Source organism: Glandiceps talaboti, chromosome 17, assembly GCF_964340395.1.
Source record: "Glandiceps talaboti chromosome 17, keGlaTala1.1, whole genome shotgun sequence".
NCBI lineage: Eukaryota > Metazoa > Hemichordata > Enteropneusta > Spengelidae > Glandiceps > Glandiceps talaboti.
This window is the reverse complement of record NC_135565.1, coordinates 16,363,891-16,379,708: the sequence shown is the minus strand read 5'-3', so window position 1 is coordinate 16,379,708 and position 15,818 is coordinate 16,363,891.

Below are 15,818 nucleotides of genomic sequence, written 5' to 3'. Positions count from 1 at the left end.
TAAGCATATCTACAGTTTCGTAAAGTTAAAGCCGAATCTAAGAATGACCGTTATCTCCCGCGTACATGTTTTTGAAATGAAATGAAATGAAATGTAACAATGCAAGATGACAGTGTAATGTAATGTAATGTAATGTAGTACAATATCATGTAATGCACTGGAAAATGTATGAAGCTGCCGTATAACACTGAAGACAGTTCTATTCAATACCTCTAGATAAAATCTCAAAATGTAACCATCAAGTGTATATGTATGTACATATAAGTTACATCTAATGGTAAAGTAGCGAGCGGTTCTAATACAAAAACAAACTGCCCTGACATTTGGACGCGAATTGATGAAAACAGTCACTTTGAAATGCAATTTCAAAAGTGACTCGATGTAATTATGTGCCACATTCCCCAGTTCTGATATTAATACCCCTTATAACATTCTACATCTGTGATTCATATTGCCCTTGACATGAAGTTCAAACACAACAGCCATTTAACATTAGAGCTGAGAAGTTTTCTTGTGTTAATGTTTAATAATTTGCCAAATGCAATTGCAGGGATAATATTTTCTGAAAGCAATTAAATGATTTCCTGTCTGAAATAGTCAGAAACCATAAGTCGTCCTAGTAACATTGGTCAAAGAAATGAAAATCAACAGTTACTCGTATTACATTAACCCTGTCTCCCAACAGACATTAGCTAACGAAAAACTAACAGGTAACATTTTGAGGAAGATATTTTTTGAATTTGTTCAACTTTTTTTCAGTCATTATTACATCACTGAAGTCATAAGTATTGTTTTCTTATGTCAAGTCAAAAATCAACTTGAGACTTGTCAACAATTACAGAAAAAAACTATATTTTTTCACTTACATCTGTGAATTGATAAACACAATCTTCTTAGTTCATGTAAAAAAAAATATTGAAGTTTTATCAAACTTCTACAAAAACAACATTTTTTGCAATGACGACATTACATCAATGATGTAATAAACATAATTTCCTTGAAATGAAAACAAAATTGAGATTTCGACAAATATTACAGAAAAATAAGAAAGTAATCGCAAATAATTGGTGGAAAAGTAATGGCTACAAGGGTCACGTGATGAAGCTGAAATAATGAACAGAAATGATAAAAAAAAAACTGTCGTAATAATCTGTACGATGATAATTTGTCATATATTCTTTTGCGGGAAAGTAGGGAACAAAAGAAACAGTCGCAATCATCTTTACTGAAAAGGAATAAATTACATGTATTAAATGTTGCGGTGACTGTTATACCGACTTAATGACACTGCCATTCATAGTAATGCACAATGTAACCCCTGAGTGTAACCCCAAACAACTATTAACCTCACTGGCAATTGGGTTTAAAAGTTGAAGGCAATAGCACTGTCTAATTCCAAATTAACCGACCTCACACAAGTAGTTTTGTTGTACAATCACTTCTCTACACATCACCTTAGGGTAAAATGTCAACATTATTTAAGCATTTTTCATTTTCCACTTTTCTCAAATCTTAACTTATCATAAAATGACATGTAATGAATATGGGTGCATAATCTTTAATAAGTATATCCTTATTTTACCGCCTAGAATGAGTTTGTTCACAAATAAATATGTTTCTGTGGGTTCTGCTCTATTATTATTTCATATTAAAACTAGTAAGAGAATAATCGATTAATATAATCAATCAATCAATCAATCAATCAATCAATCAATCAATCAATCAACCAACCAATCACTGTTTATTTGCATAAACTAGGCCACTGGCCTTTCGTTACATTTCAATACCTCATAAACTTTACAGGTTCAAAGGTTAACATAAATTAATTTAACTTTATATGAGACACCATACGAAAACAAAGGGGTTTATATTACAGTTATTTTGTCTTTTCTTACAACTTTTAAAATAATTCTGGCAAGGACAATCATTTATTTCTTGTTTATATATGTTTCATGAAAGTGTAATAGGTTTTTCTAGGTGATGGGGTGAAACATATCTTGTTATGTGGTCCGATTAATGAGTTCGATATATGTCAATGTGTGAATAATTTGTTTTGAACTAAGCGAATACAAAAGCGATAAAAGCATAAATTATAATAAAACGTTTGTTCTACAGGACATATTGCCAAACTAGTACTACTATTAATAAAATAGTTATCTCGGATTGCCATTGCCTACTTTTATGTTAATGGTTGACTAATTTGTACTGTCATGCGTAGACCACTTGTGTTGGTTATTCGCGGTGAAATCCTATACATGCAAAGCTATCCTTCAATCTACGAATGTCCTTACTTGGTACTGTATTGCATTAATAAATGCCTAATTTGCAGTTCCATGGGTAAGCTTTCTGTGTTGGTTCTCTGCCTGCAGTCAAATCATAAATACATGCAAATCTATTCTGGCATCATTTAATCGCGGCATGACATTGCTTCCTACTATATTATTTTAATGATTGCCTAATTTGCATTTTCGTTGTTAGACCACCTCTGTGCCTTGTGTGTTTCAGGGAGGGGTGTAGTTTGGGCAAGCTACAATGCAAGAATTAAGTTTATCCTTCTTGGAATAAAGTTGCAATCGGACGATGACCTTTGAGTACATCTACTTCATGATCCCAAGGCGTTTAATCATCACCGTCGGGCATACTAGGAATTCAAAATCAATTTTCATAATCAAACAACCAAATTACAGACAGATGATAAAATCAGCAATTTTCTTTCTTGTAATAATCATGATTATCATGTCAGCTTTATTTCCTCAATCTTTACATCTTAACCATTTAAGTGCATCTGCATTATATACTGGTCTTTCAAATAATACGTTTTTGCATGTTGTCATTTCCCTTCTGAATTTCCATACTTAATGATCTAATTTGCATAATTGTGATTATATATCAAATTGGTAAAACGCTTTATGGTAATATCAAGGGCCTAGTTCAAGCCATCCTTCGATTCCTGCATTATCTTTTGCATCGTCTAGCATGATTAATATGACTTGTTTTAATTATAACATGACCTTGCTTTAATTTGTGTTGTGGTGCTGTCAATTATACTTCTCTGAGGTTGACAATGCGTGCTGATAAAAGATAACGTATTGTTTGATTATTTAGAATAAACTCTCTCCTGTACGAGCGAAGTGCTTGGCCAAATGTAGCCGAAACTTTATTGATCAATACAGTACTCGCGATATTCTTTTTTCCGTGAAATTACTTTTCTTTAAAAAATTCGATTGCATACCTATTATCTTTTAGTTCTGAATCGCCTCAAAATTGTTGCCAGACGGTCTCTTTTTTTCATAAATATGTATAATTTCAGACCGGATTTGCCCGTGTAAGTCCGGTAAGGCTAAAATTCCAAGATTTTAGTTCGGATACTTACAAACGAAGATTATATTTGAATCAACATCATAAGTTTTGTCAGAGCATCTAATTTACTAAAGAAAATCATTTAAATTTGAGAGCGATTTCTTCTACGTATGTCCGGTCTGGCTAGAGCGTTGGCGTAGCTGAGATGTGTTAATACAGAACACCTAATTGTTGGAAAGCGTTTACAGTAAAATAAATAGTACACTGGAAGGACACTGTATGTAGGCGGTCATAAATATTACTAAAATTCATTAGAAATGGTCTTTCCAGGGGGAAATTATAAACTAATGATTGCCGCCATGAGATAATACTGAATAGTGAAGACATTTATTGCGCATATCGATGAATAGTTGAGGTGTCAGGATAAGCTGACAATGTGCTTTTTTAGCCTGAAGCAATAACAAGAGCAAAAAGCCGAGTGCCGAGTCTTTCTGTGCTTGACTTGACTTCAATTTACTCTGGGCATGTCGTATTTTATGTCAATATGCTTTTTCATTAAGGTCAACATGGAAATTGCTTTAACTCGGACAACTGTTTTGACATATTGTACAAAACACAAAATGCATCGCGTGATAAATGAATCGAAATTGTATGATTTTTCCCCATTGGTTGCTAGGTAATAGCCTCCAACTGTCATTTCTTGTGATGCGTTGAAGTGGTAACTAGAAAATTGTCATAATCATTTGATGCATGTGTCAATCTGAGTTCCGTATTTGCATAATTCGTGTTATCAATTCCCTCAATTAGATGCATCGCGAAATAAAGTGTCAAGGCGCAATCAACGACCAGATAATTACAGACACCTTATCTAAAATTTATCTTGGATTAGAAGAATAATCACAATATCGACTGGTCTTACGAAATTTGGGGGAGGTTCCATTTTTATCTCTGAGAAATTGATTTCGTGGCTGGCTGCCCTGTCGTGTCGTGTTACCCTGTTGTTGTCCATCGCAGTTTATTGATTATGTTAACTCAACGTCATTTATTTTACGCCTGAATTCAAGTATGTCTCCTGACGCATGCTCAGTCACATCACGAATTAAAGAAATTTCAAGTTTTGTCATCTTCAAGAATGTTGCAATACCTGTAGACGTGGGAGCTCTTCAGACGAGTAACGGGGTTTCCGCTCGCTGACTCATGATTCTTCTAGTTGGACTTTAACCCTATTTGAATACACGCATTTCTACTGCGTGTTCACTTTTCCTTCTTTCATACGGACACCTATCAAGAATCCACGATCGTCTCTCTCTCTCCGTGTTGCTCCGTGACCAGCTGACGTAAAAATGTTACAAATGGCAGTACTCAGCAATCAGGCGACAAGGTAACTTTGATGTATTATATCAAATCTTAGAATAACTACTCTATAGATACCATCTTTGTGAGCTTAGCACTTATAAACTACATATCCAAACTTTAAACCATCGTGCGAGTAATCATGCTATGGTTAACAGTACCTAACACATCAGAATCCTTCTGTAGTTTCACCTCAATGAAACTGTACGACAGACAACGGTTCTACAATTTCGTCTATCACTTTGCTCACGCCAGCTATTAAAACTTGTTGACACTTTTTTTTCTCTTCTTGAAGCGGAATGTAATGTGTGAATTATATCGAAGGTAATGTATCGAGATTGATCGACCGCATAATAATATTTCTAGACGTGTATATTAGTTTTACACAATCAACATATAAACTGCTTATTAGCACGTCTACTCGGATTACAAAGTATGAGACCAGTCTTCTGATTAATGCTTTTCATATCAATTTGAATAATTGATGCTCGTATTCTCTTTTGAAAATAATACCCCCTGCCAGTTGACTTAGCTCGGGTTGAATTAAAGTTTTAGACCTTATGTTATGATTAATGGTTTGTATGTACATGCATGCGTGTAAATGATAAATTACTACATTTCTCTAAACTATCATCCGTTTACACTTTGGATAGCTCATAGGGAATGTGTATGCTTCATCAAGTCTCTGCAACTTTCATCTCTCATCCTTTCCATTGGTCTTTGCTATCTTTTACACTTTCTTTCATCGCATTTGTTCATTCCATTCGTTTTCTTCTCCCTCCACATGTCTGTCTGTCTGTCTGACTGTTTTTCTGTCTATCTATCTGTCTGTCTGTCTCGAGCTGCCATTTTTGTCTCCCTGTCTAAGTTTTGTCCACAATGTATGCAACTTCTGTGTGACTATCTAATCAGGCTGTTTGTCTCTATCGATCCCTTTGTCTGTGTGCTTGTCTCACTACCTCTTTCACTCTAATTCTGTCCCTGTCTATCCGCATGTTTGAATCTAGCTCTCTGTCCGTCTTTCGCTTTGCCTCTCTCTTTCTAAATGTATCTCTGTATGTATGTATGTATGTATGTATGTATGTATGTCTGTTTGTCTGTTTGTCTGTTGTCTCTATCTCCCTTATACTATCAGTAAACAGGCGTGATATGCATTTCGTAATTTTAATAGTAACCATAACGACATTGTAACTAACTTACGTTGAAAATACATCTCTCTCTCTCTCTCTCTCTCTCTCTCTCTCTCTCTCTCTCTCTCTCTCTCTCTCTCTCTCTCTCTCTCTCTCTCTCTCTCTCTCTCTCTCTCTCTCTCTCAATCTCTCAATCTCTCTCAATTGAGTAGGTTGGTATTTCTTTCCCCGATGTATACATTATCAGGAGATATCTTGTATTCGCTAAAACCACATTACAAATGCACACCTGTTTCAGATTTAGTTTTTTGTTTACCCCGAATACATGTTTATCCCTGCAGCTACTGTGTATATTACATGTTAAGTAGACAAGTGGAATAATGCACAGTTGATTAGCCATCTTAATTACATTATCCTAGAACCAAAATGTAAACTCAAAATCTCGTTGAAATTCAAACCATCTGCACTGTACATTTATATTAACGATGCAAGCCACTGTCGGATGTCAGCTCCTTTTCCTTTGCCTGTGATGTTAGATAAAATGAAAAGAATTGAAACAGACATGAGGAAAAATTAATCATAACACAATTGAATTTGACAAGTTGTGGTTTGCTCGAGGTCACAGCAAGCTCCTAATTACTTTTTTTGTTGAAAGTACTATAATGACCATTAAAGGTACCGTAGCTGTAAAAATAGCCGTGATTTGCTTAGCGGTTTGCTTTATTTCCTGGCGTACATTTTTGTTCTACACTTAAGTGGTATCGTGCACTTATCCATACGCATTTCACAACTGCGGAATATACGATAATTTGTTGTAATATGATCATTTTATGGTATGGACCGGAAATTCAAAATAATGGACATCAAAATTGAAAATTGGTTAACGTGCAAAAATGTATTCAGTGCATCGCTGGCGCCGTATTGACAAGACAACATCTTAGAGTACCCTGACAGCTTCTTGTGAAGTTGTCGATTGTTTGGTCACTGTGCAAAAGTGATCTACTAGCTAGTGCACCTTTAATATATTCCCCAATTAAAAATGTTTTCGACCCTACCTTCACCTTTCTCGGTTGTTTTATTACTCTAGGTTCAAAACATGCCTGAATGGACAAAACTTACTTCAATATTCATAGACTCAATATTTTCCTGACAGTATGTCCACAATAATAAATGTTTTGACTTAAAATATTTCTTTCTTCTCCTTCAAGCGATGTGAATGTTTTTATAAGAAATGTATTGTCTATAGTGGACAGGAAATTGCGAAGACAATCCATGCATGTCGTGATTGATAATACTAGGAATTTGTCAATAGCAACAAAGAATAGATCCTTTTAACGACCAATCTCAAATTCTATCGATCAGGCCAACTTCCGCCAGAACCAGGAAGCAACACTATTAGCTGAAGCTTTAGACATCGTCTGAATTCTGTATTGATGTTTTAACAGGAAACTGGCGGTAAAGTTGAACCAATTGTAACCTAATACATACACACACACACACACACACGTGTACGCTAACTTATTTCAGACCTGGAGCCGTAAGTCCTCTGTATGTACGAAAGAATTGAGTGCATGTACGCCTAGGTTTTACTGTAACGTGACAAAGTCCAAGGCTAGTTCTTCGATCCGAACTTTTCAGGTCTATTTTCGGTAGCAACGATTTCCCGCCATTACTTTTTGAACAAATTGTCGTTTTTTTGGAACTTTGTGTTTTATCGCAGTTCACGTTTTGTCAGATATTACAGTGCTTATGTTTATTAATGAAATCATATCAAAATTCGCACTTAAAATTGATCAAATGTACAGAAATCAGTAAAACTAAGTTTCCATGTATATACATAAATGAGAAAATGAAAGTTGTAGGACCATGCATTGATCAGCACTGATAGTTTCAATTTGTTGTCGGTAGCAGACTCAAAGAGCATCTATGTTTGCGTTCGTGATTCGAACAACCATAGCACAAACATACGTGTTAGTTCCGTAGCCTGGAGAGGAAACGGTACAGTTCTTTACTTTCACACGTCAAAAGTGTGAATTACAAATCACTACTGCTATTCACGTACACGTGCATGTAAATGTCGACCTATAATCGGTTCGACGGCTGATATCAATGACTCAGCTAAACTATCCCTCATACGTCTATGAATGTAATGGTGATATCGCATGAGTATCAATGATCTGATCGCCTATGACACCAAAGACGGTGTTAATTGTACAAATTTGCTGTGTTATCCACATCATGATCACGATAATGGCGATACCCTTGCTGCTTGTACAACATTTCATTTTCTACTCTGATAGTTCTCATGTACGCACGCCCCTGTCTGGTTAACGAGTGCTCATGCAGTCCCCGAATCTATCCTTCGCGTCTAGAATTATATGACTAAGGGGTGACAGAATTAAATGGCCATAAATCTATATACTAGGCAATTATGTTTGCTCAATATGTTCTGATCTTTACAACTATTTCAGAACTAGCAAGTCACGATTTCGTTGGCCTCGTATGAAACAAGGATGAAATAAAGAAGGTTTTCGCGATCATCTGCTTTATTGTTGTCACCATGACAACCACGTATATCGGTCGAGGTCATTTAAAATCAATCGACGAAGTAGATATTGCGGACACAATACTGTTATTTGGAACACTTTGGTATAAAGGAACGTAAAGTTCTTTCGAGTGTGTTGCAAATATGTTTGGTGTCGAAAATGAAGACGACGTTATCTTAGTGACGTCACGTGCGCGACAGTATACAGTATGTGTTCTGTAACTTTGGATTCTTATGCCCATCCTTGCTTTATTATTATGGAACACGCAAACAATCTGATTGGATGAGCATTCAAATCGCTGGTCAATTATGTCTTACAAAGGTCTGGCTATCAACTGAATATTTCTTTTCTGTCTAGTTAGAAAAGACAGGATGAAATGATAACGTTGGAACCAGTGTAAACTTGAACTTTGTGAAATGGTCTCAGCTGTTAAAACCCTAACAAATTACAACCTACAACTTGTCAATTTACTAAACATTTTCCCGCCACACGTTACATATATACATTAAAGTGAGGACTGATAAATAATTGGATTTCCCCCACTTATGTTACTTTCTCTCGCCTCCCTGCATTGTTAGGTTTGAGTAGATAACAAAGCCTCCATGTTTTACGACAGTATCGCAATTTTTACGGCATTATGGCCATTTTACGACATTAGCGCAAAATTTACCCATTTCTTCAAACAAGACAGTTGACAAACAACAAGAAAACCATTTAAAGCACTTGCGCATTACGATTTCCGATAAATGACACATTTTCAGTATGTTGATAAAGGAGAAATGACAGACTACATCACTCGTTCTTCATCAACCGGAATACAAAACGATTTACGTCAAATACACCCTTGTACTTTCAAACACAGATTGACGTTATGTATTCATACACTAAAAATCTACAAGCGTGGGCATACTACGAAGCATTTCTACCAGTAGTCGCACAAATGCATAAATTATTGGTTGGAACCCCAAAGGGTAGTGTAGGCTTTAGGAATTAATAATACTACCGATATGAAGTATCAATTTTTCTCCATTTTTTGCCAACTATAATGAGAAATAAGCCAAATGTATAACGAGACTGGCTTTTGGCAAAACCCAACATGGTAACCCCCCCCCCCCCTCCCAACCACAGGGTAGTACATGCTTCGGGAATTAATAAATGCTACCCGAATGAATTATTTCGTATGTCTTTTTTGCCAACTATTATAAGAAATAACACAATTATATTCTGACTTCTGTTTTATGGCAAATAGACGTGCTTCGACTTTTTACATTTCTAATGTAATCGTGAATTCGATCTATGTAGAAGCTAGCGCTCATAACTTTCCTGATCTTCACACCTGAGATTTTACTAATACAGCGTATCACCCATTAGCGTAAATTACAAAAAAAATCCAATACTATAGGTTACATTGACGAGCTGATTACGTACTGTCTAGACGAATTAAACAATTTCAAAAACAAATTTTTAGAATTTCTGAGGTCATTAACGCTTTAGGAGGTGTGAATTTTACGCTAGGCATTTATCAGTTGATGAAAAGAGCTTCTCACGATACATTTTTTTACGGAGAATATCAAAGAATCTGTATTTATGAAATATAATTTTCAGTTCTATCCAAGTGTTTTCAAACGTCCAACTTTTTTTGAAAGCATCGGTTTAGCTTAGTACCACTCTATACGGTAATAATGTACCCACTCAAATGAAAACGAAGCACAGGTGTTAGCTTCTAGAAGAAACAAAACGAAACTGTAAATGGTTTTATTCTGAATGAAACAAACCGCTGGTGCTTTGTGGACACAAAACAAATTACTTGAAAGACTCAAATTTACATGAATAATTAACTAATAGTACAATATCTAGTATCTACATCAGTAATGCGATCTGAGTGGACATTTTGACATTCTTAGTAACTTTCACAAACGTGAACACAACTGGTATGTGTTGAAGTACTACCTCTATTTCCTATTTCTGGTGAAATACATTTTATGTTCAAAATGATTAAAAACATTCATCCAGCTTAATGATAGAGTTCCACAAGTTTGGCAAATCCTTTTTTTTGGCTGTAAGATAAAAATTCAGATTATCATCTACATTCTATTCAAATAGATGAATGATATTGTACAAGAAAGGAAACTGGTTTGAAAATATATTTAAACACTGTATTGTCTCCAAGGCACTGATCAATGAAGCCGTTCTCCAAAAAAATAATTAAAATATCTGAAACGCGAGTTCAGTTTTTGCAGACGGCAAAAAGTGTGTAACTACAGATGTTGCTGCTTACGAACTGCTTTAAGAAAGAAATTGAAAAAAAACTTCGTAGAGATTGGGTTTATTAAATACAGCTGGAGGAGAACTGATCAAATATCTGAAGTCGAGATCGTGTTTTTGAAGTCAGAGAAAAAGGTAAGAACGCATACTGTGGCTTTAGAAAAATAATTTCAACAAAATCAAAATGTCGATGAGATCGAGTAGCTAAAAGTGTTAACACGGCTATGTCGTTCCTTGTAAAATGCCATCACAAATGTCAGCAAGGAGTCACATTTAATGTCGGTGAATTTATACGAGTAATATCAAATCACGCTGATGAATATAATAAAACACCTCAGTGAGCACCTAAGCTGGTCTAAATTAGCCCTAGATGTATTGAAAATAGTAGCTTAATACGTTTAATAAGCAAGAGTTGGTTTACAGAATGGGGAAGGATATGATTTACTCAGAAACTCTAATTTACGGAATTGAATCGGAACACATGACCCTAGGTTGCTATACCACTGCAATTTATTCCATAATTTGGTGAGCATTGCTATTCGTTACACAGACGCGAGAAAGGCATTATTTAGAATGAATTGTGGCGACAATTTCCGATATGCTAAGACGTGTTGGACATCCAATAAGAATTGGATTAATACAGTGATGTTTCTATTACAATCTCAAGCAATATTTAATTATACTTGGCTCATATTTGCTACCTTTTCTGCCAATTAACAACGATTGTTAAGAATTCCTGGCACCCCCTTCGCGAAAAGCTGAATTGGGTTTCATTTCTTGTGTTTAATGTATGTTATTTTCTCTGCACTGTAACAGCTGATGGATAGGTTTTGCAACTAAAATATAGTATTACTGATATGTGGAACCATAGAGTACACGTGTCTCACCACAATTCCTAAACTGGTAAATGTTCATTATTTGTTTTTAGTTTTAGTTTGGTAACTATTTAAATGCAAACATGAAGTAACTGAGAGTGTTTAACCAAATTCAGTTATGTGTTTGAAATGGGTAATTACGAACAACTATTTTGTTACATTTCTTAGCGTTGTTATTACAACATAGTGTAGTCACTTTAAACAACATTTATTTTTGGATAGGATTTGAATGAAAGTCAAATATCGCTCAATTAACGACTTAATCATTTGTTTTTGTCTGCAAAGAAAGGTAAACACCAGTCAATTATGGACATTATATTTATACTGAGTTGCAATTCTCCTCTTATTTAAACATTTAGCCATTACTAATAATCGTATTTAGTTTAGGTTTTATTTCCAAATATAAACTCTTTGATTCATGGACATGTAAGCAAATATGATGAACATGTATACTTGACATGGACGCTCACTCAAGAAACTAGAAATCTTGTTACGGATCAGTCCAGTAAATTGACGAGAGTAAAGAAGATGCCGCTTACTGAATTTTGGCAGCAATCAACATATCAGAAATATTTGTTCGATTCACCCCAAAATGAATTTTTAAGTTGGCTACAAATTTACCTGAGATAAGCATTTTTTCGTGAATGATTTACGCGCAAAAAATCAGGCGACTAATATTTGACGATATACATGGTCATGGTTAAAGATAAATATTGACATCAATCGAGAATGAGAAATTATCACCATGTTTTCAATCCGAACTGAATGTTCAGTTTGCAATAAATTTACAAAAGATAAGAATTGTGTCTGAATTATTTTTGGCGCGAAAAGTATCAAACTACAAATGCAGTGTAATCACTTTTTAACTTAAACTTTGACGACATTCTACAACTAAGGCCTAAAAATAATTGTTTGATTCCGGAAAACTGTTCTTCCAATATGAAATGGCTGTACATCTGATAGGAAGAAATAAACAACACAGAGACCATTTGGAAAACGACGGAACACCTGAACTAGACACTCACTCAGAAAAAAAAAATTTAATAAAATAAAATAAAAAATCTATCTACCACACCTATTCTAAAATTGAGTGTAACCGGAACCACGCAATTTTTTTTATTAGGCCTAAGAATTATAGCCATGTTTCCACTTCAAAACGAATTTGAAATTCATACACACGACAGGAATTTTGTCACTTTGGTACAAAAGATAACACATATGTTCTAATATTTTTTTGCTGGGAGGATGCAAACAGTATAACGTTCACAGACCAACTATGTGACCGGGAAATAGAAAGGAAGTCATGAATAATTACTTACATAAACTTATATATAATTTGCTGCATGGATATAGACGAATAGTTAAGGCGCCAACACAGCTAATCACAATCACTCTACTATCTGAATGTCCACTTATTACATAATGTACTTTGACAGTTTGAAGGAATTTCTTTCCATTAGGAATGGTGCATTAATGTATTTCTATAAAAGCCTGCTAGCACCGAGGGTTACCAGTTGACATCATGTTGTAATATCAAAGGCCCTTTTAAACCGGGCACAGAAATGTCAAGTTAATTCTCCATTCAATGGCAGTGACGTCACAGCCAGACCATCAAGTTGTCAACCCCCATATAACATTTCTGTGTTCTGCCTAGTGAGTTTGACATAGCACTATCTCACTTAGATTTCCATTTACTAGTCTCTGTTTTACAATAGAGAATGGAGCATGTCCTTCTTTTGGAGAGGTTAATGACTTTCGAACTAAGTTCTGTTGGAAAGGCATCTCTCTCTCTCTCTCTCTCTCTCTCTCTCTCTCTCTCTCTCTCTCTCTCTCTCTCTCTCTCTCTCTCTCTCTCTCTCTCTCTCTCTCTCTCTCTCTGCCTCCGCCTCATTCTCTCTGTTCACTCAGTAACTTTATCTTTGTAACTTATCGTCTGTGATTGTCATCTTAAATGTCATTAATATTAACAGGAAGACTTTCGGAAAATACCTTTAGTAGAAATAATTCAAAACAATCAGCCTAGTAATAAAGAAGAATGAATGAATGATATATCAATTTGAAATATAAATGAAACAAGATTAAAAGCAATTTTTCAAATTATCAGTTAGCTAAATCACTGTGTCTAATGATGTTGCCATTATTTTACGCCTACGCCACTCCTCTCTCGTTCTCCCTTCCTCTCCATTCCTTGTATGTCCCTCTCTCCATCCCTGTCTGTCACTCTGACCGTGCCTTTCTCTGCCTATTTCTCTTTGTCTGCGACTCTGTTTCTCTATTTATCTCCATCTTTGGCTCTGTCTGTCTGTCTGTCTGTCTGTTGTTTGTCTGCTCTGCTGTCTGTCTGTCTGTCTGCCCCAGTCTGTCTGTCCCTTTGTCTCACTGTCTCTCTCTAGATGTCTCAGTCTGATATGATAATAAATGTTCAAAAGCTTCTTTACTATCTTAAAGATATATGATGTCATTTTAATACTTGTTCTACACATTAAGGTTGAACCTATTTAGTTTTATGATTTGGTCTGAAATAGGCAAGAATTTAGCAAAATAATGGTTGACATGATCATGATTGTACATTTTCGAAATGCTTGAATCGTTATCTTAACTTTGTGAATTTCTATCATTATCTGAGCTATGAATTCAGGTAATAGCTAACGCATGATTTGAACGGTTACACGTTTAGGATGTCGTTTAGTGACGTTATTTAGTTTCTTTTATGGCACCGTCGTGCTTTATATATTGCCAGATTGTTCGCCTTTAAAACGCTGCGCCGCCTCAAGCAAAGATATACATTTATGGTACAGCTTTACTTGGTTTGAGAATTAGGTGTATTGCGTTCATTTTTTTTCCTATCACAGTTTACGAGCAAGATTTCAGGAACGTGGTTGGAAGACACTCTTTGTACACTGTAGATAGAAAACAGACTTCGTCATTCCGTACACTCACTCTCAATGGTATAATAGTTCTGGCGATATAGATCGACCTCCGTCCCGAGCACACGACAACACTCCATGGGTTAACTGTGGTCATGATGATAAAACCAAAGTTGGCAACGTTAGCCATATTGATAGTGATAAAGGTATCTATTGAATGCAACCATTCTCAGTGGGTTGTCGATCATTACGTGATAAAGTTGCCCATCATTTTGTGATAAAAGGTTTAAACTATACAATTCCCATGTTGAACCAAATATCGTGATTAAAAAAGAGTCTTCAACGTGTACACAAAGCAGGGGTGGCAAGCCGTTATTGTAAGGGCCCACGCAGTTCAACTACTGGACAATAAAGCAATGTTGCACGATACAGATTTGAGAGGAACTCCATTCTATGCTATCACCATGCGGGTTGTCCACCACCACCACCACCACCACTACCACCACCACTCCCCTCCCCCACCCCACCCCCACACCCTTCTCAATAAAGTGAATACAGGGGTAACTTTAACCAATTCTGTATTATACAGTTTAATGTATTGAGTACGGAAGTTATAAGTTATGTTGATAAAGTATGTTTACCCTGTCCAACACATCCGATACTTGTCTCAAGTAGCCGAGTTATTTAGTTAATAAATGAAATTTACTTTTTATGATCACTCTCTCCAAGTTGAGAGTTCGTTGATTGTTAATCATGGCTACATACAGCTACATCCGTGTACAACAATCTTAGTCATAAATACTGTCACCTCTTTGTATATTTTAAACAAATGTTATAACTTTTTTTTATAGATATTTCAACTTACATTTATGAAAGTTATCCAGTTATATGAATCTGGTCTAAAATAAAGTAACAATCGAAAAAATATTTCAGGGAAAACAAATTGAACGTTCACATCATTTTGGCGCGAAAGATTTCGGTACTGAAGAGATTATTTGGAATACACCATTATATAATGTTACCGAGTGATTGAACGAGATTGGTGAAAGAGAACAATGCAATTATTTCAGCAAAGTATCGCTTTGTCAAATCGTAGCCTCGAATGTAATTAGAGAATGTTGATGTTCAATATTTTCGTGATTAGACCACGTTAAAAGTATATTTCTTTACTGTGATTAATAAAAACGATTTAGTTCTGTGAATTTAGTCTAAAACAAAACAATTCTAAAAACAGAATTAAAAAAACACAACAGCAACATTTTGGAGGTAAATTCGTAACTCATGATTCGTACGCTTGAATGCTTTAGAGTGATGGCCATCATTTAAAAGCGAGTAATCACTTTGTTTTAATTACCATGACTACGCTACATTACAAGTCCATTTTCTTACCTTATATTAATGTAAAAAAACTCTAATTTTACGACTATAGTCTAAAATAAAGTAAGAATTCATCGCAAAATTTCATGAAAACCAATATGTACA